Source organism: Manis javanica, chromosome 8, assembly GCF_040802235.1.
Source record: "Manis javanica isolate MJ-LG chromosome 8, MJ_LKY, whole genome shotgun sequence".
NCBI classification, from domain to species: Eukaryota; Metazoa; Chordata; class Mammalia; order Pholidota; family Manidae; genus Manis; species Manis javanica.
Genome location: NC_133163.1, coordinates 118,489,839 through 118,513,461, shown reverse-complemented (window position 1 = coordinate 118,513,461; position 23,623 = coordinate 118,489,839). Strand labels below are relative to the sequence as shown.

Genomic DNA, 23,623 nt, shown 5'->3' with positions numbered 1-23,623 from the left:
AGGTTTCCTGTCGATACTTGCCCCAGCAAGAGGGCCCTGGCTTAGGTTCTCAGGTTGCACAACACCTGGGGCAGGTTGGCTCCCAGCAGGAGCTCCTGGCACCCAAGGGGAGGGCAGGTCTGCAGGGCCAAGCCTTCCTCTGAGCCTCTGCCTGCTGCCCGAGGTGGAAGGTGGGTCTCCTGGTAGGCCCCCTAAGCTGCCCCAGACCCCAACTGCTGGCCCACCCTGGCTGCTCTGAGAGCCCATGGCAGGAATGACACTGACCCAGATCACACTGCCACCCTTTCCTGAGGGGAAGGCCTGAGCAGGGCAGCTAAACTATGTGAGGCCCTACTATGTGCTGAGCAGCCTGTTAACACTTTGCCTGTATTGCCTTCCAACCCCACCACATCGCTGAGGGAAGTAACGCAACCTGCATTAAAACCCAAGTGTATCTTTTCCCTAAGTCCAGGGTTCTGACCTCCCATCCTGTGTCCTGCCACAAAACTGTGTGTCTGGACTAAACTTCCCAAGAACCAATAGCAAGTGAATACACCCCAGCTCAGTAAAGCCGGGGGCAGCCAAGCCTAGAACAGGGCACTTGAAGAGCCCAGCTAATGTCAGGACGTCCAAAGGCTGCAGGCCCTGGCAAGGGACACTCTGCCGCCGACCAGCCCTTAGCGGTGGCCATGTCCAGCTGGGCGGGTGACTCAGCAGCCCTCATTCCCACATATCTGGGAGGGTGAGCCACTCTCCCCGGCTGTTGGCTTGGCTCCGTCAGCCTATCTGGGGGTGCCAGGCAGCCAGCCTCCCGTCAGCAAGGCCCTGGGGTTGGGCCAGCCTTCCCGCCCCTCAATGACAGGGTTTGCCCTCTTTCTCGGCCACTGGCCTCCCCCCACGAGATGGGAGGACCACTTCTAAATTCCTCTGGCCACCTCAACACTCTCCTTGGCCAGGCTGTGGCGATTTCCTTGGCATCAGTCACAGAGCCCACGTCCTGCCCCCTGAGGAGCTCATCTCCCAGAGCAAACATCCCGCTTGCCAGGCCCAAAGGCCCCCTGCCTGTGTGCAGTGAGTCCTGCAGCGTGTGAAAAGAAGCGATAGGGCCCAAGCAGGCATGAGAGCCAGGGAGGGAAGTGGGTCTTGGCTGGACTTCCACACGGGATGTGTGGGAGGGCAAGGCATGGTGACACTGGGCAGGTAGGGTGAAAGACTGTTCAAGTCCAAAAGAAACACACGCCACATGCCATGGCTCCAACCCCGGGGGTGGTGTGCAGGAGTGCAGCGGAGTAGCACTTGAGCTTGGGCAGGCCCAAGGCTCTCAGACTCTGTTTCCACATCTGTAAAAGGAGCATGACAGCGCCTGCCACCCAGGGCTGTTCTATACAACACATTCAACCCTGTTGGTCAAGGGCCTAGCTGGCAGAAGGCCTGCTCCAAAGTGCTCCAGACATGGGTATTTCTTTCCATTCCATGTGTGAGTCCAGCAAGTTTTGTGCAAACTTTTATTGCTTTTATTTCATATGCATCATCCTGGGACCCTGTGAGAAAGGACCTCCGAAGCACTTTGCAGATGCCATGTGCCGCAGTCATTGGCCAGTGACACTGGTGCTCCCCAGGGCTCGCAGCAGAGCAGAGCAGACATTATTCACACCCACTCACACACTCACACACACACACACAAGCGCGCGCGACCCAGTGAGGAGCTGGAGGTCGTAAACAGGAAACACCTTGCTGATACCATTCTGCAAGTTAAGACAACTAAAGAAACTAACTTTGTGGAGCACTAAGTGTGTGCCGGCCACCAGGGGCAGCACGTGAGGACACTGAGGTGCATAGGAATGGTCCCTGCCAAAAAGGCTCATGGGGCACAGGTGGGGAGATATGGATGCAAATGACCTCCCCCCCAGACAGTGGAAAACAGGCTGCCCCTGAGGTGTGGGCACCTCGCCTCCAGGGTCTCGCTGCCGTGAGAACTCAGTGCTGCACTGGGGGATCCCAGAGGCTTCCTGGAGGAGGACTTTGGGCTCAGAAGGATGGGCATGAGCTTACAGGGTAGAAAAGGGAGAGAACAGGTATGAAGGCCACATACCTGGGTTGACCAGGCACTAGGAGACTCCTTCAGGGTGTCCAGCTGCAACCTCTGTGCTGCCCACAGGGGCTTCACAGGTGCTGGGAGGCCCCCATGGGACTGTGAGACACACCCACTGAGGGACATGTGTGCAACCTGTGACCCAGGTCTCTGCCTTCCAGGAACTGGTTGGGCGAGACAGGACTCACCCCTGGCACATTTAGAGAGCAATACTTGACAGCACTTGCGGGGGCGGCCTTGAGGCCTGATGTCACTCCACTCCTCAGGTGGCTGCCGGCCTGCTGCAAGCAGACAGACATACACGGTTTCGCACACCATTTCCAGGGACTCAGGACATTCTCCTGCCAGCTCATCTCCACTGAGGGACCTCCACTATGGTCTAACTCCTGCATTTTCCTTATGAGGAAATGGAGACAGAGAGACTGTGACTTGCCAGAGGTCCACATGAGTCAGAGCAGACCTGAGGCTGGCCTCTGCCCCAAGGCTCACCCCCAGGCACCCTGCTGCTGCCCCCTCCTAAATATGTGTCCCAGCCCAGCTGCAGTTCCCAAGATCCTGCCTCCCGACAGGGTGACTAGTATGCCGTTTCCATCACACCCGGCAATAACCTGTTTCCAGGATGTGAGCCTCTCTTAGCATGACTTCCCCACCTCGTCTTGTCCCCCATACACAGTCTCGCTGGCTCTCTGCATCCTGGTGCCTCTTCTCTGTGGCAGGCCCCACTGTACAGCCACTCATCCAAGCCATCCATGGGCATCCGCCTCCCTCCTCTCCCTGCCCACCCTCCATGGCCAAACACTGGCTGGAGTTGACCGTCATTCAAATCCAGCCCTTTCTTTTTATGGCAAAGAGCCCAGGCCTTTCTTGTCTCCTGCTGGAGCTAATACAACAGCCAGAAAAGTCATTCTCAAGCACATGAACATGTCACTTCTCTGCTTAAAATCCTGTAGAGATAACCAGTGGCTTCATAAAAAAGTTCAAGTTCTCGGTGTGGTCTCAGAAAACCCCATCTGCCAGACAGTGTCCGCTCCTGCCTCACACCCACTCCCATCTCAGCACCAGCCAGGCAAATGTGCCACACTTCCCACCACCCCTAGACCGTTTGTTCCCACTGGCCTTGCTAGCCAGTGGAATAATGGGTCAGCTGAATACCCTTTGACCTTGAAGTTTGCTTGCATGCTTGTTTTGAAAATTCAGTTCCCTCTTGACAGAAATTTTCTCAAAGGGCCCAATCCATGTTCCCACTTCTGGACTTCTGAAAACACTTACGCACACGAGAACCATTTGTAAACACCCTTCCACCGTGGTTTCTTCACATAAACTAACACAATTTTTTGATGTACAAGTATTTCTAGAGCCTGAAATAAAGTCAGGAGGAGGGGTCACCATGAGCATCAATGTCTGAGGAATAAATTACATGATCAGGAAGTTTGGCCCCTAATTCAATGGGAACCAGGGCTGATATTCAAAGTCTCACTTCAGCTGGAAGAAAAGCAAGCCTGGCTGAGATGTGCTGTCAAACCCACAGATGGGAGCCTGGGGGTCCACGCCCCCCCCCCCCCACCTGGGCTGTACTTGGTGGTAACCACACGGCCCAAATGAGCTACATTCCAGGATCTGGTAACTGGATTTTCAGCTTTCCAGAACAGTGCTTCCTGTGTTACGTCTGCAATTTGTAGAATCTGATAAGAGATGGCTTAAAGTTCAAAAGGGACTGAACTTCGCAAATAGTTTCAAAGAGAAGCCCTATTTATGCTTGGGAGGAGTTAAAGAGAGTCTTTAAGTCAGACAGGCTGAAGGGGAATCCCAGAGCCCCTTCCGTGGAATTGGGCAAATTGCTTAATTTCTCCATCCCCGGCGCCCTTATCTGCACAGCGGGGATTATGTGCACTTACCTCCTTGGGAATAATGATATGATGCAAATCAGCTCATAGTACATGCAAGGTCAGTAGTACTTGTGGTGGCAGTGGTTGCCAATAAAACTACCCTTGTGAGCAGAACAACTGTATCAATACACATTGAAAATAATTTTTGGCAGAATGAGACTATCTGGGCTGTGGAAGCAAACAGTAAGGGCCAGCAGCCTAGAACTGCAACTCAGCACAGAGGACGAGACAGAACTAGAGCCCAGGGAGGGCTCTGGTTTACAGGCGGACAAATGGCAAGTGCAGTGGACTGAATAATGGTCCCCAAGGAGAGCTAGTCCTGATCTCTGGAACCTGCAAAGGCGACCTTATTTAGAAAAAAGAATCCTTGCAAATGTGCTAAAATTACGGACCTTGAGATGTGTAGATTACTCAGGATTATTAGGGTGGGTCCTGAATGCAATCACACGTGTCCTTTCAGGAGACTGGCAGAGAGAGATCTGATACCCAGACCAGCAATGGAGAAGGCGATATGAAGACCAATTTGAAGACTGTTTTTGAAGGCTGCGGTGATAGGACCATAGGCAAGGAACGCCGGTGCCGCGGGAAGCTGGAGGACGCAGGGAACGGATTCTCCCTGGAGCCTCTGCAGGGACGGAGCACAGCCCTGATGGCACTTCATTTCAGCCACTGATACTGATTTTGAACTTCTGGAGTCCAGAGCAGTGACAAAATAGCTTTCTGTTGTCTCAGGCCACCAAGCTTGTGGTGATTTGTTACAGCTGCCCTAGAAAATGAATGCATCCAGGAGCATAGATTCTAGCCCATTTTACTCATGAGGAGCATAGACTCAGAGAGCAGCAGTGACTCACTGAATGGCACACAGCACGGTAGCCCCTTGGCCAAGGCCAGGCCCAGGTCTCCAGACCCCTTTCCACTGCACTCCATCGTCCATCTGCCCTGCTTGACCTGGCCTGCTGCAACCCCCCAGGAGCCCTTGACCCCTGGTCTGGAGACCCCTGGTTTGCCATAGTGACTTTCTCTCTACTTACTGCTGCCCTCAGATAGGCCCAACTAGACCAAACGCTGTCCCTGCGGTCAACACTGCACCAGCCTGGATGTCCGCCTGTTACCTGTGTCACAGGTGAGGTTCTTTGGGAGCAGACTCTAGAAGGGAGCTTAGAGAGTCAGACAGATATTAAGCATCTACACCAGAGAAAGAAGGGGAGGAAAGTGGGACTGGGGGGAGGGAGAATGGAAGCAGAATTGCAGTGCAGGCCTGACAAAGCCTCACCCGGTCCAGCAGGGAGCTGTCCTGCACCCTGGTGGCAGAGGCAGACCCTTTTGACAGTCCCATTGCCCGGAGTCGCGGGTGCAGGCTGCCCTGGAGAGGCATGCCCGCAGGCAAGGGGAGTCCCTGCAGTGAGGCAGACCCTGAAAGAGCTGGAGGCCCCCCGCTTATCACACTCCCTGCACCTGGGCAGGAAGGCCTTGAAAGGGGGCCTGGGCATGCATGGACCACAGCCCAGAGGCACCTCATGTTCTGCATGCAAGGGCTGCATTCAGCGGGGCCTGGATGGCAAACAGCAACCCCACCCTTAGCGTGGCCAAGGCTCCCACACTTGAAGTGAGCTCTAAGGACCAGCAGCCTGGGCACTGCTCGGGGACTTAGTAATGCCAACTCTGTCCTGGACCCCACATGCCATTTGTGAAACAAGAGCTATGCCAGGAGTTAGACAGCTTCAGGGGCCAAATCCAGCAGCAGTCTTCTTACAGCCACGGAGCAAAAGATGATCTTTGCATCGTTTACAAAAATATGGGACAGAAACTGTATGGCCCAAAAAAACTAAAGTATTTATGATGTGGTCTTTTGCTGAAAACTTTCTCCAACCTCTGCTCTAGAAAGTTCTTGGAGCAGGGAAGACACAGCAGGATGGTACTTTCTGCTGGGAGCCCTCTAACCCCTTAGTCCCCACTTCCTGAATCCCCCCCTTCTTTGCTGCCCACCTTCCCTTCCCTTTCCTGGCTTCCTCCTTCTATTTCCTTCTCTCCCCAACTGCCTTCTCCCTTCTCTCTCCCTCGCTCTTCTCTCTTTTTGGTGGTGGGGGGCTGGGGCTGGGGGTTGAGTGCCCTGCCTTCCCCTGCTCCCATCTCTGAGAGTGTCTGTGTGTCTGTTTATCTCTGTCTGTCCCACCCTGGGTCCCCGCCCCCACCTCCACCACAAACGCCAACTAGATCAAAGCAACATCAGGCCACATCCAGGGTCTGTCTATCCTCAGTCCTGCCGCACCCACACCTGCCCCATTAATGCCCGCTGCCTCTGGGGATTCTTCTCAGCTCCACCATTTTTCCTCTCCCTGGCTTTCGCTTCTCCATGAGGCCTTTAATCTTTGCAGCTTTTGTTTTTCCCAACAACCCTGAGTCTCTTGTGAAATGCAAATTAATTCGAATCTAATTACTCACTGGCTCTGCATCTATAGCCTTCTGCTGTTACATTCCTGTTGCACATCTCTCCCATCAGCTGAGAACTCAGCCCTTTAGGAGGAGGCCCGGTTCAGGGAGGCAGGTGGCAATCACAAGGTCCTCACCTCTCCCTGCAGGCTTTGTCGGCAAACACCTCATTCGTGGATTCCAGAAACACAGCCCAGGTAGGTAGGGTACTCTGCCCACCACTCACCCTAACTGCCAGCATCATTCTGGGACATGTTGGTGCCCGTGTCGGTGATGAGGAGCCAAGCCCTGCATGTGTAATGTGTGTGACTGTGCATGACCCACTGGGCTGTAGGTGGTGAAATGAGAAATGTGTCCAAGGACGCTGTCTAATCTTTAAGCTTTGATAGGCTGAGTCTAAGAGACTTTGAGCCCATCCTAAACTCAGTGTTCCATCTCCAGTCTTGCAGAGGCGACATGGTACAGGAAGAAGAGAACGGAGCTCCAGTCACCAGCTCCCTGGGAGACGGGGCCTTGCCCACTCTGAGCTCCACTTCCTCATCTGGAGGCTGAACATACTGGGATCAGCACAGGACATGAGCCTCTGTTTTGTCAAAGTGCCGAGCACAGGCTGAGAGAGACATGCAACAGGAAGGAGATCATGGCCGCAGCCGTGAGACCTGGACACCTGGCATCTGTCCATCCAGGGCTCACCCCACAGAGGCAGCACAGAGCCCACCTCACCATGTCCCAAGACCCTCGACCGAGGCAGTCTCCCCGCATGGCCTGTCTCTCCCATCCCCAACCTGTCCAGCCCTGCTGCCCTCACTGCGTCTGGCTTCAAGCAGCCTAGCCTTGTCCCAGCTCTGGTCACCTGCATCCAGACGAGCCCTGTTCCCGGAAACCCCCACCTCTCTGATGTTGATAGTTCATATGAGACCACCAAGCTCTGCGCTACTCACTGGTCACACGGTATTTGTATTTTCTGTCATCTGAGTGTGTGCAAGTATGGTCTTGTTTCTCCACCTGACTGTACACCCTGAAGGACAGGGCCAGCACAGCTCGGAGCTGAGGCTGGGCAGGCAGCACACACCTTGGTAGACCGACCGGGCGACCTACTATACGGCCTCATCCAGCTCACTAGTGCCAGATCAGCAAATGCGTTCAGTGGAGACTGGAGAAGTTAGGGGGTGAGAAGAAATGAGGGCACATTGAGCAGCTACTGTGTGCTAGGCACAGAAGCTTAAAAGCCATGTCAAGTATGTGATGTCATTTAATGCTCACATTAAATTCTCCTCCGTTTTGGGATGGGGGTCTGAGCCCGGGGAAGCTTAAATGACCAATCCAAGGTCGCACAACCACAGAGCGGTGGGGCCCAGCCTGCCCAGACCTGCCTGCCTCCAGGGTTCATGGCCCCTCTGCCTGGCCCTGTTGCTCAGGGCTCTCTGCCCTCTTCACTCTGACTTGGTTTGGCAAGTGAAGGCCAAGTTGGCTCAACCCACTGCTCAGTTGTTGGCCTCCAGCGCTCTGGTGGCCTTTGCTTCCTCTTTCCTGGCAGCCCCTTGGGGCTGGAGATGGAAACCTGCATTCCCAGGTGGGCCTGACAATCCTGTACCTGGGGCACTGGCTGGGCACACGGGCACTGCCAACCACCAGGCCTGGGCCCAGGAGCTTATGACCTGCCTGGGGAAACCAGGGACCATCCCCCGCAGTCTCACCAAAGAGGAAGGTGGCTTGCCCAGGGTTTCAACGGTCAGGCCCAGGAACCAGGTGTCCTGACTCCCAGTTCAGGGCTTGTCCTGACACTCCGAGCTCAGTCTCACAAACATGCAGAGAGGACAGCAAAATGGGGCACTCTCAGGCCACAGAGAGAAGCCTGGCTCTGTGCTTCTTTTAGGAGGCTGCTCTCTGCTTGTCCCCAGGAGAGTTGTGCGGGGCAGAGCACATCAGCCTCCAGGCACCAACAGGGAAAGCTGCAGGAGGCAGGTGGGGAGGCTGGGATTCCTCCGGGAAGAGAGGCTGTGAGGTGGCTCGGGCCTGCCGTGGCACACAGGCCTCCGGATGCCCTGGCTGAATCCACAAAAGAAGAGGGCTTCCCAGCCTGAGGCATGAGACAGTCCAAGGAGTAGGAGAGGAAGGCCTCGAAGGACAGAGAGGGTCCCACAGATGGTCTGAACTGTGCCCCTGTGTGAACGATGGAGGCGTCACTGCCCCTTGGCCCTGTGCTCCAGGCAACATCCTGGTGTTTTTCTGGCAGTCGGAGCTGCTGTTTCCCAAGATGGCTGTTGAAACACTGCCCTGTGCTGCCAGGACAGCCTGGGAGGCAGCACCTTTCCCACACCCGGCTCAGCTCCTGCCCCTCAGGGGCTGCTGCCCACACGTGTCCCCACCCACCCTCTGAGTGGGATCCTGCCGCCAGCTGTGGTCCACTTGCACACGGCCGCCCGGCTCCGGCTCCTGCATGGGCCTCCTCTGCCCTCTGACAGAAAGCTCGCAGTGTCCGGCAGAGAGCCTGGTGTACTGGAAGCACGCGGCAAGCGAGCTGCACCACCCAGACTCTGCCCTGATGCTACCCGGTGTTTGCTCCCTGGTGGCCCCTCCCCAAAGGCGGCCTCAGACAGCCCAGCCCAGCCCTGCTTTCATCAGCCCCTCACTCAGTAAGCCCGCTGAACACGGCTGTGGAGTCCAGGCAGCGGCCCTGACCATGAATGAGACAGGCTCTGCTCTCAAGAGGCATGCAGTTAACGGAGCAGAAAGAACATGGACGTAGTTCACTGCAACATTTGCTAGAAAGTTGTCGCTTCTGCAGAGTGTGGAAGGATTGAGAGATTGCTTTCAGGTGTGAGACCCAGTCAGCCTTCCTGAAAGAGGTGGGCTCCCTTGGGGAGCAGGCAAGATAAAGGCCTACGGGTCAGAGCCCCATAAAAGCATGATGTATACAGAAGGTCTTGATTGTGCAAGAATTATTACTGAGAGGCCCGAGATGAGGGAAGTGGGACCTGAGGATGAAGGCCCTTGGTTGGCGTTGTGAGGAGCAGAAGAAGCAGGAAAGTCACATGACCAGTTTTGGGGACCCACTATGGCTGCCATGCCAAGAATTGGGGGTGGGGGTAAGAGCAGCTGCCAGGAGAGCAGAGAGGAGGGGTCTGCCCTGGCCCGGGGAGAGCCGAGGACTGCGGTGATGGCAGGGCGGGTGCAGCTGAAGAAGATTCCAGCGACATGTGCAAGGTGGACTTGGCAGAAGTAATGTGGATGGTGCAGCTGGGGTGAAGAAAGGGCTGGCAGGGGCCTGTACTGCTGCCTTGGGTGCCTGGCAGCTGGAAGTGCTGGGACTGCAGGGCACAACTGGGAGAGGAGCAATGTGTGGAGCTCAGGGCAGAGGCAGGTCCTGGAGATGGCATTTGGGAGGCAGGAGGTGGGAGAGGTGGAGGAGGTGCCAGCAAGTGACAGCAGAAGGGGCAGGACCCTGGGAGGGAGGAACTCACCCTCCTGACCCCCAGACTGTCACCACAACCCTCTGCAATCTCTAGAAACCGTCAGCTTCTTTTGAACACACATCCATCCCCATCCTGTTTCCATGGTAGCACCACCTCCTCAACCCACCGGGGCTGGTGTCCACGACCCCAGGGAGCTCACCGCCCAGGGTAGCCATGGCAGGCTGAGGCTGGGAGACTCGCCACCCCACCTCACGCCACCGCATCAACCTGGTCTGCCTGCATGCCCTCCTTGGGCACCAAACACATTGCTCCCTAACCTGTCCCTTCTCCACGACCACCCTCAGCCATCCTTCTGTATCCCACCCCAGTGGACTTCTCACAAACAAGAAATCACCCATCATTGTGTTAAGTCACTGCAATGTCAGGGCTCATTTGTTACCGCACCATCCTGACTGGTACAATCCCTGAGCAGAGGTGGCACCCTGCCAAGCTTGCCACTTGTTCTCTGCTTCCCCCAACCATCCACAGCACACCACCCCTCCCCGTGCCATCCTTTCTAAGCTGCCCTGTCTGCAACTACCTTAAATCCCAGAAGCTCCACCTACACTCATTGTTGCCATCTCCCCCAGCCTTCCCATCTCCCCAGCTCAACAGTGGGCACCTGAGAGCTGAACTTGGGCCTGTGTCCCTTTTGTGTCCCTCAGAGAGCCAAACGCAGGGCTGGACATGTGGGAACTAAACCAAGAGCCGCTCTGAGTGACTGAACCACATGCAATCCCTGCTCGCCGGGCCTCCCCTCCTTTCCCGGCTCTGTGCTGCCTCCGGCACCCAGTGTGGGGGAGTAGGAGAAAGCCAGGCAGAGAGACCAAGATATTCCCGGTATTGTTCTAAGGCCGCAGCTTGCGGTTGTGGAAGGAAGTGAAGGGGGGCTGGGAGATGGGGAGGAGAGGTTAACAAGATTAAAAAGCCGTAATGAGACCACAGCACAAACCCTACAATTAGGTTCCCAAATTTAATCAGAACAGCCTCCCTTGCTGGGCTGTAACTCAACTAACAGGCCCCATCAGGTCCTGCCTCCCAGGCCCAGCACTTGAGGTGCCACAGAGCACAGAGTCCTTCCCGGGAGCGGGGCGGGGCAGGGGCAGGGCCTGACTGCCAGCTCCACAGGCAGCCACCCCAGCCATCCCAGCTTGCAGGCGGGCTCTTGGGGCTTGGCTCCGACCTGCCAGCCTCCAGGGAAGCTCTCCTCTTCGGCCCTTCCCCACCACCCCACTCCACCTCCCCACGGGGTCTCTGCTCTGCAGCCCACTCCTCCTTCACCTCACCCAGCCCCGCCGCTACCCCGCACAGAGCAGACTTTCTCCACAGCCGCGGCCCCAGCCGCCCTCAAGCGGGGCCCCCTTGGGGCTCCCCAGGATGGCCCCTTTCTTAGTCACACCACACAGGTAGGTCTGGCTCCGCCTTGAGATCTGGCCTTGCCTGGATGTGCTGACCTTGAGAGCAGAGAGTTTTTTTTCCCCAAATTGTTTTGGTCTCCCCTGACACTTGGAGGTGAATACCCACCCACATCAGGGACAGTTAATGCTCACTGATGACCTCTATGTTCCTGTTTCCCCGCATCCCGTGTGAAAAGGTTGGGCCCCATGTGACTAGTGCTGGCCAATGGACTGTGACTTCCAGGCCAAACTGATGCCCTAGCATCCCTTCTCCGTGTCCACCCCCCCTGTCCCGGTGATGTGGACTCCGTGCGTTTGTACTGGTATACCTACAAGAAGAGGCCTGCACGACCCACATCAGACCTGCCGTGAACAAGAAGTCACCCATTATTGTGTTAAGCCACTAAGATACCAGTGCCCATTTGTTCCTGTACCATCACCCAGCCTGTCCTAATTCACATCCATCATTGGGAGGCTGATGAAAATACTCTGAAGTCACACCCGACCAAATGGAAGAAGATGAGGTGGCACTTCTGATCGGGAAACTTGGGCTTTCGTTCTGTCTGTGTCAACTGATTGCTGCGTAAATTGGCCAGGTCTCTTAACCTCTCTGGGCTTCAGTTTCCTTATCATCTGTCATGTGCGGGATGAATGGTGTCATTCTTTAAGACAAGAAATACAGGAGGAGGATCAGGCTTGTGGGGAAAAACCTGAGTTGCACACATGGGAGCTGTCAAGTGTGAGATGTCAGTGGGGCATTTTATAGACGTAGAGCACGCTCTGGGGCCAGAAAGACGAACAGGGCTGGAGGTGTGGACTAGAGACCATAGGTCAAGTAGTGGTTGAGGTCCAGTTTGTGGATGAGGCTGCTGGGGGAAGGAAGGACATACTGGAAAATAAGAGAAGAATACTTTTTGTAAAGATGAAGGTGTGCACGTCCAGAGAGATGAACTTAGAGGGCATGTGAGTGCATGACGTAGAGCAGAGCCAGGAATGCTTGCCCCTGATTCCAGGGCTCAGGAGGCCGGGAGCGTGGGGGCAGTGAAGTACGGCCACGCCATGAATGCTGGCATGTTCACACCGGTAGATCTCTGGTCACTCCTGCAGAAACCAGCTCTTATTGTGTACAATAAAAACATGGTGTTGACTATTGTTATATGGGGCTTTCTTCCCGTTTACGAACCACCTTCATAACGATCATCTCATCTGGCCCTTAAAATTTCCCTTTGAGGAAAGCAGGGTCCCCAGGTAGAGTAAGGTTCACAGAGATGATGTGACTGACCATGGGCAGGGTTCAACCCAGTGCCCCCCAGCTTTATGTCATTCATGGTCAGGGATGTCATATCCCTCCCGCCCTGACTCTGCGGCTCTGCACAGGCCAGTCCCTGACTGCGGGGAGCACAGACACCCAGCATCCCCATTCCCCCGCCAAGCTACGCCTCCTTTTCCTCGCTGCTATTTGTTGCCCCCAAGCCCCTTGTTTCTGCCATAAGAGACAGGCTGTCACGACTCCTAGGTATTCCTCGTTCACTGGAAGTGACCACATGGGTCCTGGAGTTTGGCTGATGGGGATCCGGGGCAGTGGGAGGATGACTGGAGGCCACCTTGAGAGATAAGGTGACAATGGAGCTTTCTCAGCCTCCCTGGCAGGGGAAGGGGATGCTCAAGAAGGTTATGATACTGCCATTTATAATAAGAAATATATATTTGGGGTTATCTGTATCTGGCACAGAGCTTCGAAAAGCATTGTAATTTTCTAAGTGAGGAGAGCAATCAAAGTACCTTTTGTTATGCTAATGAGGCAATTCTTTGTAAGTTCCTAGGATGCTAAGATGGGGGTCTGCTTGCCAGGGGACCCAGCCTTGTGATTAGAGGGTTCGAATTTTCAGTCGCACCCCTGATCTCTGGGCTGGAGGTTGAAGCAATCATGGTGCTGTAGTGAATCCTCCATAAAACGCAACAGGAGTGGGTTCAGAGAGCTCCCTGGTTGGTGAACCCAAGGGGCTTCAGAAGGAGTGGTCTGCCTAGAGAGCAGAGAAGCTCTACGCCCCTTCCCACAGGCCCTGCCCTGTGCATCTCTTCCCTCTGGCTGCTCCTGTGTTACATCTAGCAAGTAAAATGTCTCTCTGAGTTCTGTGAGCCATTCAGGCAAATTCATCAAACCCAAGGACCAGTTCATAGGAACCTCTGATCTACAGCCAGCTGGTCAGAAGCCCAAGTGACAAACTGGACTTGTGATCGGCATCTGAATCTGGGGAGGGTCAGGTTTATAGGACAGAGCCCTTTATGTAGGATCTGACCATATCTCTAGGTAAATAGTGTCAGAATGGCTTTGGACTGTAGTACACCCAGCTAGTATGGGGGAAAAAAGCCACACATCAGAATCGGCTTCAGAATTGGCGATGCTGGCCCCAGATGAAGCACAGTCTAGGTATGGGTGGTCTGGGTCCAAACAGGAAATTCAGAGTCTTGGCAATTTCTGGGTCCTAGAGAGGCAGAGGGGTGACTGTCCCCTGAGACAATACTGTAGACAAAATAGCATTTTGTCAGCTAGGGGCCAAACTTTTTTATAAGAGCCTATTCTGGGAACAGCTCAAACAGAAGGATTCCAGTATACTCCATCCCTCCCATCCACTCATCCAGCAGATACCAGTAGAAGGTACCCCCCCCAATCCCTGCCCTCAAGGGCTGGTGGTAGAGATGGAGACACCAGGAGAGCAGAATGCAGAGTTTGCACCGAGAGACCCCAAATCAAGGACTGACTCAATGCTTTCCATCTGTGTGGCCCCGGACTGCATGCTTGGCCTCTCTGAACTTCATTTTCAAAACAGAGCTAATAATACCACTCAATGTCTCTATCTCCTAGGGTGGTTTTGAAAATCAAAAGAGACCCTCTTTGACAAAGTGGTCTGTCAGTTGTTATTAGAAGATAAAATAAGCACTTGATTCCTTGGGATACAAGGTGGTCATCTACAAGGGCTGTTAGAGGGGCCCAGATAAAGGGTAGGTGACAACTAGGAGATGGCGAGAAGTTGTGAGGATGTGGGAACGAGGAAGGATAAAGAGAAGAGGCACAGCATTGAAATTAATTAAAAGATGGGTACAGTCCTAACAGGCCGAAATGGCAGAGAAAGGCTATTCTAGCGAAGAACAGAGTAAGCAAAGGCGTACAGGCCAGAAATAATAGCGCAGTTTCCAGAGACAGTACAAAATGCCATCGGTATTTATAGGGGGCCCATGGGAGACAACACTGCAAGTGAGAGAGCGATGACAGAATGCCTTGAACATGAAGCGGAGGCATTCGTAGAGTTGGGTGGGGGGGCAGTGGGAGTGCCCTGCAGTCCTCAGAGTGGTCCTGGGGCCAGCAGCCACAGCCACCCTGGGGAACTTGTCAGAAAAGCAGAGTATCAAGTCCCACCCAGACCTCCTAAAGCTGAAACTACTCTGAGCCCAGGCATCCGGCTGTTATCAAGCCCTCTAGGGGCTGCTGATACAGCCCAAGTGTGAGGCCCACTGCTGGAGCAGGTGCTGTGCGCTCCCCAGTCCTACCAGCTGACGCCCCACCTTCAGAATCCCCTCAGTGTGAGCCCGCTATGGCCACCAGAGCCTGCCCTGACCTGGCAAGAAAAGCCAGAGTTAGCACCCCTGCGGAGCAGCCGTCACCCAGTGCGGACGGGGTGGTGGTGCGCCAATGCCCTTGCTCCCAGCCCCAGATGGCGTGGCCGAGATGGGCTCGTACATCTCTGTCCAGCAGGACTGAGCCGTGGTGCCCACAGTGGTCACTGTGGTCGCTATGGTGGCAGGCCTTCCTGTCCTGGGGGCCTTCCCTCTGCAAGTCACTTCTCCACTCCCCACTGGTGTTTTCTGGGACACTGTCCAGATGAATCATGCCACTGGCATCCTTGGCTCTGCTTGTGGGGGAGCCAGACCCAGATCATTAGTGTGCATGCGTGCGTGTCATGTGTGAGCGCTGACAAGGTATCTGGGTCAGGCTGGCAGGGGAGTACTGACTTCCAGGGCCAGAAAGTGGCAGGGGCAGAGGAAGAGACCTTGGTAGAGTTGGCAGAGTGGCCTGGAGATCAGACCCAGGAGCGGGGAGCACTGGGAAGATGTCGGCAAGAACCAGGTGGGTGACGGAAAAGGGGAAGGTGTGGCCAGGGGAACGGGCAGCCTCCTAATGCAAAATTGCCAGGACCGCGTCATGATTGGGTGTGAGGCCTGAAACCCAGAGGGGGCCACACCTAACTCCAGCTCCTTATTATTATCCCATTTCACTGACACAGAAACTGAGGCCTGCCTGAGAGTTAAGTGGCTTGCCGTAGGCCAGGCCTCAGAGCTAGTCTAAAATCTGGGATCAAAACCCAAGCCTTCTAGGCCTCCCCATTGGGAAGACAGCCCCTAGAGCAGCCACAAACTGCCATGCAGAGCTGCTTTAATTTTTGTAGCTCTGAAGAAGCTGGTATTTAACTCTGGACAGGGGAGGCACTGCTCATCAAGCAAGGTTTTCACTTGTTCTCAAAACTCTAGCCCATCTCTCAAGAAAAATCAATGTGGCTTTTGTAGCCAAGGTGGCTGTGTTCACAATGCGGCACCGTCCCAGGCCACAGCTATAAATCTGGGCCATGTAACTGTCATCTTCAAGCTTTGCTTGGTTTCCTTACCTGTAAAAGAGAAATAACAATACTTGGCGTTAAGCTCTTAGACTAGTACCGCTGCTGGTGTTCTGGGGTTGTTCTTGTTGATTGCATTGCTACGTTTGGAAACAATGAGCAAAACAGACTCCTGACTCTGCCAGGGATTATATTCATTACCCAGCTAATAAGTGGCAGAGCCTGGATTCAGTGCCAGGACTGGCTGACATAAGAGCCGGGGTGCTGACTGCCCCCCACCCAGCTTTGTAAGGGTAACATAATAAACACCCAAACAGTGGAAAGGTTTTGCTCCGCCTGCTGTTTTTTAACCTCAGAATCTCCTTTCAAAATCTCTTTGCGACAGTGTTTCAGAGGGTGCAGGGTTCCTGGGAGGAGTGCTGTTCCAGACGGGCATCCACTGTGGGGCAGAGAAAAAAGTGTCATTGACTTGAAATCGCATCAAAGAATGTGGGGTCTGGGGCTGACTCTTTTGCTATGCACCTCTCTAATCTTGAGCAGGTCATTTTCTCCAAAGGACCTTAGTTTCTCCTACTGTAAGATGGGTACACAAATTCCTGACTCTCTTACAAGGTTGTGGGAAGACTCAGTCAAGAAAACTTTCGTGTCCACTCATGCTGGATGCTAGCGGGGAGGGAGACATGGATGAGAAATACCACCTGCCCTGGAAGCTTGTACTTCGTCCTTAGGGAAGGGCGTGCCAGAGGTTGGAGATATTTCCTCCTACTAGGCTCAGGGAAGAAGAGAAGTGGCCAGTATTGGTAGCGCTAAGATTTAGGCTCCAGTCGCTCTCCAAGGTGTGAGTCCTGTCTGTTGTGCCACGTTGCTTCTCCCGTGGGATCCACCCACAACTGGAGTGAACCCTCCTTGAGAGGCAGCGGGTGCTGGGCGCCGGGACCTGGGGGAAGATGACACCCCGGCAAATGGAGTGACAAGTGCAATGGTGTTAATTACTGTAACTGTACTAGATGCTGTGGTGACTTAAGAAAGAAGTCCCTGGATCATTCAGATGTGGCACAACGGCTTCACAGAGGACAAGAGATTTGATCTGGATTTTGAAGAATAAGTAGTTTTTGGAAAAAGTAAAGAAAGCCCTTCAGAACAAAGGGAATTACATATATAAAGTAGGTAGCAACTTGCCAAAGAGCTCTCTCCTTGAGGAACTGCAAATGGGTCTCCATTACTGAAAGACAGTATGGGCAAGTGGATAAGGCATGTCTCTGCTACATTTACTATCTGTGTGAATTAGAGGTGACTTAACCTTTCTGAGCCTCAGTTTCCTATTTTGTTAAATGAAAATGGTAATGCCTAATTCATAGGTTATCATGTTTAGGTGAGAAAAATTTTGAAGAACTTGACATACATGGTTCTCATCTAATCCTTATAATCTTGTGAGCTAAGTGGGATATAAGGTCTACCTCATTTTTTTTGTGGACGATCAGGGAGGGAAAAAACCTACCTAAGGGCACACAGCCAGAAGTAGCAGGTCCAGGATTCAGTCATCCCAGATGCTACCTTCTTAACAACATGTTACATTAACACAAAAACCTCCAAATAAACTATTATCAAAACGAATCCAGCTTTGACTGAACACATTAGGGCCATGATCAAGCAATTCCTGTTCCAGGAATGTAGATAGGATTCAATATTAGAAAACCTACTAATATAAGACATCATATCAATAGGTTAAAAGACAAAAGCCCTGAGATGATTTTAAAAGAAATAAAAATGGACATTTAATAAAATGCCACATGAAGATCTAATTTAAAAACAAATTTTTTTTATTAAGGTATGATTGATACCTTATGAAGGTTTCACATGAAAAAACAATGTGGTTACTACATTTACCCATATTATCAAGTCCCCCCCATGCCCCAATGCAGTCACTGTCCATCAGTGCAGCAAGATGCCAAGGATCCACTATGTGCCTTCTCTGGGCTACACTGTTCTCCCCGTGATCGCCCACACCATGTGTACTAAACATAATACACCTCACTCCCCTTCACCCACCCTCCCCACCCGCCCTCCCACACCCCTCCCCTTTGGTAACCACTAGTTCATTCTTGGAGTCTCTGAATCTGCTGCCATTTTGTTCCTTCAGTTTTGCTTCATTGTTATACTCCACAAATGAGGGAAATCATTTGGCATTTGTCTTTCTCCGCCTGGCTTATTTGACTGAGCTTAATGTCCTCCAGCTCCATCCATGTTGTTGCAAATGGTAGGATTTGTTTCTTTCTTATGACTGAATAATACTCCATTGTGTATATGTACCACATCTTCTTTATCCATTCATCTACTGATGGACACTTAGGTTGCTTCCGTATCTTGGCTATTGTAAAAAGTGCTGCGATAAACATAGGGGTGCATATGTCTTTTTGAATCTGAGAGGTTGTATTCTTTGGGTAAATTCCAAGGAGTGGGATTCCCGGGTCACATGGTATTTCTATTTTTAGTTTTTTGAGGAACCTCCATATTGCTTTCCACAATGGTTGAACTAGCTTACACTCCCACCAGCAGTGTAGGAGGGTTCCCCTTTCTCTGCATCCTCACCAGCATTTGTTGTTCTTAGTCTTTTCGATGCTGGCCATCCTTACTGGTGTGAGGTAATATCTCATTGTGGTTTTAATTTGCATTTCCCTGATGATTAGTGATGTGGAGCATCTTTTCATGTGTCTGTTGTAAAAACAAATTTTAAGTAAACTAGAAATAAGGTACTTTCCTACCTTGCATTTTTTTTGAAAGCTTCCTCAAATCAAACAGCTAACATACCTATTGGTGAAACACTAAAAGTATTCCATCGATATCAGGAGAGGGGCACCATACCCTAAAACACTGCCATTATTTAACACTGTTCTGGGAACTCTGGAAAAGACAACAGATATGAAAAGACAGAAGAGCAATGGCTCTGAGAAGGCGGGAGTAGCAGTTATCAGGTGGCATACCTGTCTGCCGAAGAAACTCTCTCAGCAAAACGGAAACCTAGTACAACGCATAATACTGAAATGACTGAACACAAAAAAGATACACAGTCAACTTTTTAAAATGTAAATTGCTGATAGCCATAGTTGCCTATCTATTAAGGGGTAATTGTGACCTTATATACTATTTTTTATTGTTATTTTTATTTTCTTTAATTTTTTTCAATTTATTTAAACTAGAAAAAAAAAAACAGTTCACCCATTCCTCACTAACCCTCCCTCCCCCAGCCTCTGGCAACTATCATTTTGTTCTCTGTATCTATGAACTTGGTTTTTTGAGGGGAGGGATTTGTTCTGTTTTGTTTTAGATCACACATAGAAGTGAGATCATAACAATTTGTCTTTCTCTGCCTGCCTTTTTTTCATTTCGCGTAATGTACTCAAGATCCACCCATCCATCCATTTTGTTGTACATGGCAAGATTTCATTCTTTTTTATGGCTGAATAATATTCCATTCCACAATTTCTGTATCCACTCATCTACCAGTGGGCAGTTAGGTTGTCTCCTTATCTTGGCTATTGTAAACAATGCTAAAATGAACATGAAGGTACATATATCTTTTGGAATTAGTGTTTCATTTCCTTTGAATATATTCCCAGAAATAGGATTGCTGGATCATATGATATTTCTATTTTTTAATTTTTTGAGGAAAATCCATGTTGTTCTCCACAGTGGCTAAGGCAGTTTACATTCCCACCAACAGTGCACAGGGGTTTCCTTTTCTTGGCATCCTCACCAACACTTGTTATTTCTTGTCTTTTGGATAAGACAAAATTTTAAAACATTACTTTTTGCATTTACCAACAAGAACCAGCAAGAATATAATGTATGGAAAACAAGAACCTATTCACAACAGCCTTATTGTAATTGTGAGTATATTTACAATACTGTAAATGTGAAGTACCTTAGCAATAAATGTTTAGGATATGAGGAAATGAGAAAATATTTCAGAGATATGGAGACGTGAATGAGAGATACAGCATATTCCCAGACCAGAAGACTTAAATATTATAATGATGTTCATTCATCCCCAAGTTGATACATATTTAATGCAATCTTTAAAAAAACAACTATAGCATCTAGGCCTTGATCAAGCTATTTTAAATTTCTAAATTATTTTAAATTTCATCTGGGAAAATGAAGAGGCAAGGCTAGCCAAGAAGATTTGAGGAATTAAATATAATAAAGGGAGACTTTCCCTACTAAAAAAAAAATGCAATACAATACAAAGTTACAATCATTATAAACCAGTATGCTGTATCACCAGGATTACTAAATAGGACAATGGGAGAAAGGGACTGCCTTGAAAGCTGATCTTAGGATATAAATGTGCCAGGTTTATAAGTATAAAGTCAGTAGATGATAAGGTTGTAATTCACATCAGCAGGGAGAGAAGAAATTACTGATTAACTAGAGCAATTGATTACCTTTTAGAAAATTACATAAATTCGTATCTTCACATACTTGATGCTAAAATAAGCTAGAGATTAAAGAGCTAAACATAAAAAAGCACAGCCATAAAAATACAGAAAACACAGATAAATATTGATCAGCTCTTAGTGAGAAAAGAAAAAGAAAGCTCTAGAAGGATAAAAGAGATGAAAATGAAAAGAGAAAGAAAAATTTGACAAAGAAAATCAACATCTTCCCAACTCTCAAGGACATCATAAACAAAACTAAAAAGGCTCGTCACAAACTTGAAAATATTTGTAGTAAATCAGACAGAAGGGCGGATCTACTACATAAAGTTTCAGTCAGATTGCTAAGAAAATAACTCAAATACCAATGAGAAAATGAGCAAAATATATATGGAAAATTCATAGGAGAAATGAAAATTAACCTATGTGGGTAAAATTGTAACATTTCTGGAATATCTCACCTGGCTTTGGTTCATTTGCATATCCTCAGGGGTGGAGAGAAGTTCATCACGTCAATGGGTAATTACCTGGGCAACCGAGGGCGTGTCTGAACCTGAGAGGTTAAGGGAAGGGGGCTGGCTTGCTTGGCGGCTTCCTCCGGAGCTGGGGAGAGAGATGGTACTGGACTGCAGTTTGTAAGCAATAAGTGGGTTTTAAACTTTATTTCTCCTTTTGACTGATTTCGGTTTTTAGAGGTATTTTTGCCCTAGGATTTCCTCTCCCCAGACTTAAAACCTACAGAAATGCAAACAATTTAAAAAGGTTGCGTTTTTTAATTGCAACATTTTGTATAGATATTTTGTGTAAATATTTATACAAATAGAAATATATTATTTGTAAATAATATAAATATATCTTGTATAACTTGTTTTAAAACCATACTTAAACTTTTAAATTAGCAAAGAAACTCCAAAAAGTGATACACTCTATGTGGACACAGATATGGAGCAAAACACCTTCTTATACCAGAAAGAACTTTCATGTTATAATTTAAGAACCCTAAAAAAAATTTCTTTGACACAGCAAATTCCCTTCTAGGAACTAATTGCAGAAATGGTGGCAAACATTTGTGTATGTAAAATAATGCTTATCATAGAATTATTTATAGTAGCAAAATGCCCACAAACATAACATAGCAGAAGATTGGCTTAATGAGTTCTAAGTAGTCACTCAATAAAATAGTCTCTTAAAATAATGCCTTTGAAGAATATTTGAAGATTTAAAGAAGAAATGTGACAATAAAATATTTAGTGAAAAAATACCTTTGCATGTAGAGTAATGTTCAATACAAAACAAATACTTTTAGGATCATGGATTGTTTTTTATGGTGGTTGTTGTTACTGCGTGTATTTTTCAGATTTATAACCTTTAGCACATTTATGTTTTTCTTTTAAACATGTAAGATAATACCATGACCTGAAATTGTGTGATATGTGATAAGAGATAAGAAGGTCCTTACAAGTCCAAATTCCTTAGGGTTCATGTTGTTATTTTTACTGCAGCTCTCCTGGTGACTTAAGAAGTGTCTTGGAGAGTCCCTTCTGAGCGGTCACCCATGCACCATCAGTCCTGGCTCGGAGATCATTCTGCCAGGCAGGGAGTGGAAAGCCACGTCCGCTGCTGAGGAGACAGCTGGCTTTACGCGGCTGCTCCTCGCCGTCTTCCTTCGGCCCCTGCTCCGTGCTTGTTTGCTTTTCTCTGTCGGGGAAATATCTCTGCTGCTACCACTGTCAGGAAGAAACACAGAGGACACTCACTCACTCGCACACACTCATACACACACACACACACGCACACGCACGCCTTTCTTGCCTTCATCAAAAGCCAGCGTCAGCCAGATTGCCATCTCCTTAGTCCGGAGATGAACCCAGATGTTAAATGTCCTTCACCTGCCCCTTCCTGCCCTCCAGCTGAGCTCCTGCCCTGCCCTGGAATCTGTGCCTCTCTGCCTTCTTTCACCCTGCCCTCACCTGGCTACCACCTCCATGATTTCCCAGACTTGGAGGAGGAGCAGGTGGGCCAAGGCTGTAGCTCTTGTTCTGCTACCAACTCAATGGATGATGATCAGTGGCAAGTCGCTTCCCCTCTCAGACGTCCTCCCCGGCCCCAGCCCCAGGGAGCCATCCCACGAGACCACCTCCCTCAGGAGGAAGACATCTTCACACCCCTTCACGGCTCTCATCTGCCGGAAGGCGGCTGAGATGGCAGACGTAGAAGGCAGAGAGGGTACAGAGGGGGTGGCAGGAGGGCAACGAAGGCAAACGTGGCTGACTACTTCTAAGCCCAAGGGCAGCCTGAGGAATGGAAGGAAAAACCAGCCCGGCCAGCACGGTGGGGCTTCCAGGAAGGCAGGCAGCATTCGCATGCGTTTCCTATGCTAATGGTTGAGGAGTGCCGGCCTTGCTCCTGACTCAATGGTCCTTTAAAAGTAGCTTGGAGAAGAACAGCTAAAGTGCCCGCAAGAAGTCTCTGGGCAATAAATGCAGGAAGACAAAGGAAAAGGTTATTTAAATAATAGGTGAAGCCATGGGGAAGAAAGATGGCAGGTAAAGAAAACAGGACATTTACATATTCTGAGAAGTAGAATTACTAGGTCAAAAGGCATGAGCATCTGTAAAGAATATTTTATATATTGTGCAACTGATTTCTAAAAAGGTGACATAATAACGCCTTTGGCAGTAGATGAACATGCCAGTCCCAGCACTCCCTTGTCAGCTTTCGGTGGTATTGTTTTCAAATTTTCTATGAGTTCAGTGGATAGGAAGTTGGTTTCTCTTCCTCCCATTTAGCTCCATTCTGCAAGCTGTCAGTGGGCACCGCTTGGGTCTCGGGTACTTGATCTGTCCTGGGAAGTCCCAAGATGATTAAGACAAGGCCCTTGCTCTGAATTAGTGTGCTCTCTCGTTGAGGAGACAGAGGGAGTGGATGAAGCTGGGAAGGCGAACAATTTAAAGTGTCAGGATAAGAACAGGTGAGGATAGCAGCCCAGGGACCAGAGAAGGCCCAGGCCAGGCTCTGCTCAGGAGCTTCCCTGCCCAGCTGTGTGGCTCCAAAGATCAAGAGAGCTTGCATAAGCGTCTATCAAGTCCCCAGGCCTGAACTTCCTGGAGAAGAGAAGTTAGCTTCCCAGGCTGCAGCTCACCAAGATGGGGCCTGGCAGCACCCTCTGGGAGAGAAACAAGACCCTCTGTGCCCTTTTCCCAGTTCTAGAGAACCATCTGCAGCTAAGAGAGGGGACAGAGGGCTGAGAACCATAGAAATACATTTGTAGCCTTAGCTGTGCCGCTAACATGCTAGGTGTGCTTGGCAAACCCTTTCCTTCCCTTTGTGGGTTTCAG

The 23,623-nt window shown here is 50.4% G+C and overlaps 1 long non-coding RNA gene across 1 annotated transcript; it reads right to left on the bottom strand.

The window, feature by feature from the left end:
• Window positions 1-17,949: 17,949 nt before the first annotated feature.
• LOC140843301 (uncharacterized) lies at window positions 17,950-22,917 on the bottom strand. The gene is made up of 3 exons (XR_012120927.1): window positions 21,745-22,917; window positions 20,747-20,888; window positions 17,950-18,561 (listed from the first exon to the last, which is right to left on the bottom strand). It is a non-coding gene; the product is annotated as an uncharacterized lncRNA (long non-coding RNA).
• Window positions 22,918-23,623: the final 706 nt, after the last annotated feature.